At 36.1% G+C, this 5,398-nt stretch overlaps 1 pseudogene; it reads right to left on the bottom strand.

Annotated features, from left to right (window-relative positions):
• Positions 1-245: 245 nt before the first annotated feature.
• Positions 246-932, bottom strand: LOC114031733 (annotated as a pseudogene).
• Between the last annotated feature and the right edge of the window lie 4,466 nt (positions 933-5,398).

The following is a 5,398-nucleotide window of genomic DNA, read 5'->3' as shown; positions in this document are numbered from 1 at the left end:
GGCTGCCAAGAGTTTTTTTTTCTTCCAACTAATCTTTCTTGTCAGGATTTCGGGTGTTATTAAGCCTTCTTCTGTACTGTCTTGGTAGTTCAGAGCTGGCTGTTGTACTTGGCAATGATGAGGCTGACCTTGAATCCATCTGAGATGTGTCTTCAAATGATGAATGGTTTTCCAAAATGCTGCTGATTACTTCCCCTAAAGGGTTGCTCCACAGGTTCATGGTCACACCTCAGACATGTGGGCAATCAGATCCACTGGGCCTCATATTTGCAGTAGATATGACCTTCTTTAAGGATGAGTTTATCAATATGATCTTCTCCATAAATAACAATTACCACTCTATTTTCTGAGGCAATCAGTTTCTTAAAGCCTGAAAGTAGCTTCACTAGTGTTTTCTTGGTTTCAGGATTGTGGGAGATCACTGTGGCATAATTTCTGGAAGCTTGGGCAAGCTTGCATAGGTCACCACACTTTTGTTTTAGATAGCACAGAATGGTACCTTTGGGCATAATGCCACCTCAGGGGATATTGCCAATGTTGTGCTGAGGTTTATTATCACAATACACAAACTGGCCAATAGAAAGGCTTTTAGCATCAGTGAACATTTACTTCCTTTTCTTAAACCAGTAAGGATATTGGGAAACTACTTTCACAAGAGGCATCTCTTAGCCTTGATCACAGGTTATGGTTTTCAAAATACCCTTGATGTGGCCATGCCTTCTGGTGAAGTCAACAGCATGAAGCTAGGTGAGTTGCCTCCCTATGCTTTAACATAGGTGCAGAAGGGAGAGCAGAGCCTGTGCCCTTCCTCTGACCACAGATCAACCAACCCATTGTGCAGAGTCTGATTCTGGAATTACTAATATGAACCTAAGGTAATCTTTCTTCAGCACAGTTTTGACTGTGTCATCTCCATATTGCAGGGTCTCCATATCACCTCCAAGATGAAATATATACTCCTATTTGGCATTAAACCTCTTCATAACCCGACTTTCTCCTATATTTCCAGTCTTATACTTTACTGTCATCAACTCACTATAAAATCCATCTACATCAGCTTATTTAGGGTTTATTGAATAAAATATTTCATATAATGTCCACAGGCCTTTGTATTAACTGTCCTCCATGCCTGAAATATGTGTCCCCTCACCTGTGCTTCTTGGTTTTCCTAGCATCTTTCAAGACATAGCTCAATCTTATCTTCTGCAGGAGATCTTTCTTGGCCTCTAAATACATTAGTGCCTTCACCTCTGAGATTACTTTCCATTTCCTCTAAATGTATCTTGTATATACCTAGTTATTTTTTTATCTGAGTACCCTTTTACAGTATGAGCTCCTTGAGGGAAGGATGTTTTTTACTTCCTTATAACCCCATAATTTAGTACATCATCTGGCCCTAAGAATAAATGCATGTTGGTTGATTGACCATAAAAGTTTGTAGTTAAAAAAATAACCAATAAATTCCAGAGTGTTTTGTTTTTAAGATTTAATATCTTTCCTTCGTCAGATACCTCATAAAATGGAACCTTAGTGCCCTCACGAATGTATATCTCCCAGCATGTATCTTTTCTATATGCATATCATCTAATCTAGCTTATTTTCCCCATATTCCTCCATATTTGTTTACTTTAGTGTTATTTCTAACTGTGATGTAAGGGTCCAAGTTTAGTGGTTCTGGCTTCTCCATTATTGATGTAGAAAACCATTTATTAAAATATTTTTTGAAAATATTTTTCTTCTTTGTTTAAGGTCCTGCTTTCATTTTCATTCTCAAATATCCTGGAAGTTACTTTGCTTGATTTGATATCTTGCCAATATTTTTTTGAAATGGTTTAACTCTCTATTCCTTCTCTGTGTTTTATGAAATTACATCATCCATAGTAGACCATCATCCTTTTTCATAAGGTTTTACATATGAGTTTATATTATGAACCAGTGTCGCCTTTGGCCCACATCTTTTAAGATTTGGCAAGTAAGTGAAATGCTTGCAGACTAAGAGTCTTTTAGTCTTTTTGTGACTACTAATTTGCATTGGTTAAATCTTATGATGAAATTTTTATATTAGATGTTTAAATTATTTCTATTCTATTTCACATTGTTGATTTCTAGTAACTTATTTAAATGATTTAAATACATCATATCTTTTCCTCATTCTTTTTTTTTAATCTATTTCTGCTTTTAGTTATGATGATGGTCTTACTGTGCACAGACACTTGACTAAGGAATAAATCTCACATCTAGAGTAAATCTCAGGTACTCTACCATTTTTTTTTTCATTCTTTTTTTCCCAATTGAATCAGAATGAATTAGTTTTGTCCTCAAATGAGAGTCACTGCATGACCCAGGTTTGATGTCTTTCCAGCCTGGGAGAAGCTGCCAGTGCTTGTCCTCTACTTGCAGCACCTCCAAGGGCCCAAGGCCATCTTTATGCCATAATGATTTATTAGAGTAGAATTTGAATGGGGGGGGGAGGCAGGATCTGTAACAAATAGATTTCAATAAATTCTATCATCAACTCAGTGCCCGCAAGGAATCCAGGATGAAGGACACTTTAGCAACTCCCAACAAATGGGGCATATCATCAAAATATTAGAGATCATATTCATAAAGTTATTAAAAACAGAATAGATTCCATTTGGAAATGAGATGATGAAGTTGAAAAAATAGGATTTAATGCAAAGCAAATTATCTGAGCTCAATTCAAAGGGAACAAGTCATAAGTAATACCAACACTTTTGACATCACCAATTTAACCAAGGAGAAAAAAGGGAAAATATATAAATAAATCTGCCTTTCAACCATTTACAAGTAATAAGTAGATTTTGAATCCTTACTTTTTTTTTAAGGAAAAATAGTTTTCTTATTTTCCTAGTCAGAGGATGTTTACGACTATTGAGTTTTGAGTGTAGTATTTTCTCATCCTCTTTCCTATGTCATCAGACAGAGCTTTTGCCTGATTGTAGGTGGTAGAAAATGTCCCTTTGTGATTTGTAAATTAGCAAATAAGCCTGTTTTCCATTTCAAGAGTTATAATCAGAAGCAACAAAACCCACTGGATTAACACTAACCTAGTGTGTTGTTTCAGACAAAAGAGTTCCACGGAATGCTCATCCTGCTTTTCCCACATTCGGTAAAAAGCTAGTATTATGTGCTATTGGAATAGAATTATATCAAAAGAGATGTGTTTGCACTTTGTGTAACATCCCAGGTTTGTCCTGTCTCAACAATGAGATTTTTATCCACCATGACAACTTCTTCTGAGGACAAGAATTATGTGATTTAAATGCAATGCAGCAAATAATGCTGTTCAGCAGCAGGATTAGAGAATGGCTTTCCCTGAGCATTGCCTGTGTAGCAAATGGGAATTTTATTGAGCACAGTGACATGGTCTAGAGAGATAAGGGTAGGGTTATTGAGCAGATGCTGTAAATATAGTGCTAGAACAAGGCAGAGTAGATTTCATTTAGATTAATAATAAATAAATAAATAGACAACTTACCAAGTTTCCCTGTGTACTTGTCATTCTTGTATAGGGCCAGAAATTTAAGAGATTCCCAGAAGCTTTGAGTTTCATAATAAATAATTTTACTCTGCTTCTTAATTCAATATTTGACTTTACCCGGCTTAACTCTCAAATATGAATCAGAAATATGATTAATAGTTTCAAAGTGCATTTTGCTGCCTTTCTCAAGTCAGAATAGTGACTGTTACTATGGAATCTTTGTTTTATGAATGAATGCATGAATGTCACACAACTATTTAGGCGTTAAGGTGGGACTACGATAATCTAACAGAATCTCTTAGGTTATCTTTGTGAATAAGATAGAGGAAAAATGGATTTAGATGACGGTATTTTCAAGTGGATTCAGAAATGTTTGAATGGGTGAATCCAAATAGTGATCATGGGTTAAAATCAGTTTGGAAGATTTATAATGGACTATACCAGCTGTCTCTCCTTACCCTATACTCTTTGGCATAGTGATCATTGACATAGATATAGGTATATGTGGCATATTGTTAGTCAAATTTGCAGATTTCCCAATGATAGGAGGGATAGTTAATATATTGGACTTGGGTTCTATTCATGGCTTCTTAAACTTTATCCACTCTGACCCCTTAGGTGGTTATTAAACTGCAGGTCATAACCCACATGGGGTCATGACCCACAGTTTAAGAAGTGCCACAATATTAATTTCAATAGAATGAAAGATATTTTTAAAAATGATACAAACAAGAAGAAATTTAACATTGATAAATATGAGTTCTATAATTGGAGCTTTACAAGTATGGGAATGAGAAAGATACAGTTAGAAAACAATTTGTATGGAAACAATCTGGAGGATTTTATTGAACTGAGAGGTCAATATGAGTGAAGCATAATGCCCCACCTCCCAAAAAAAAAGAGAGCTTAGGCTGTATTGATAGAGATATGGTATTGAGAACATGTAAGGTAATAGTTCAACTGTACTCTTCCCTAGTCATGTCATACCCAGAGTATTGTGTTCACTTCAGGTCACCCCATCTTTCAAAAGGCATTGATAGGCTGAAGGAAATATTGAAGAGAGAAATAAAATTGATGAGATACCTTCAGACTCTGCTGTATAAAGATAAGTGGAAGGACTTAGGATAGTTACCCAATATAGCCAAAAGACCAGTGTTCAAATTCAATTTCTCTTCCCTACAGGTTGTAAAACCACTTAATTCCCTTCTTTGAGCCTCATGTTCTTCATCTATGAGATGATAGGTTTAGACTGATTCATCTCTAAGGTCTTTTGTACCTCTAAAGCCTGTGATCCATGAATATCCTTAAACATTCTTTTATCCACTTACCCATTTGTATCCATTTTCAGTAATCTAGCAAACCACATATTAGTGTTCTCATAGACTCCATACTTCACATCACCTTCAGTTTCAATGATGATGCAGCAGTCCTCTTTCTGATTAGTGTCACAGTGTGGGCAAAGCAGTGGACCAAAGCCAAAACGAGAAGCAGGGGTTAAGTGCTGTTACTTGGAAGGTTATAAACGTGCATTAATGATCCAATAGTACTGATGACAGTGAACAGTCAAGAGGAGAGAAGAAATGAAGGGACCAGCTAATCAGCTTCTTCAGCCGTATCATCCATCGACTTTGTGTGGCCCTAGGTAATATAAGTCTGCTATTGGTATTGCTTTTCAGTCATTTGCTTTTTTGGCCTCGTTTTATTCTCTGCTCCAGTTAGTTTATAAAAGCAATAAGAAAAGTCCTGACTTTGCCTTGGTCCCAAGTGCAACTTCTGTGGGACCTAATTAATATATTGAACAACTTTTGCTTTTCCTGTATTGGGATATTTTGGTCTCAAGGAATGAAAGGAGCCCAAAGAATTTGAATCTTGCCCTTCAAAATTTAGATGTCTTGT

Source organism: Vombatus ursinus, unplaced genomic scaffold, assembly GCF_900497805.2.
Source record: "Vombatus ursinus unplaced genomic scaffold, bare-nosed wombat genome assembly UNPS02015255.1, whole genome shotgun sequence".
NCBI classification, from domain to species: Eukaryota; Metazoa; Chordata; class Mammalia; order Diprotodontia; family Vombatidae; genus Vombatus; species Vombatus ursinus.
The sequence above is the reverse complement of the archived record's forward strand: the minus strand, read 5'-3'. Positions and strand labels throughout refer to the sequence as shown.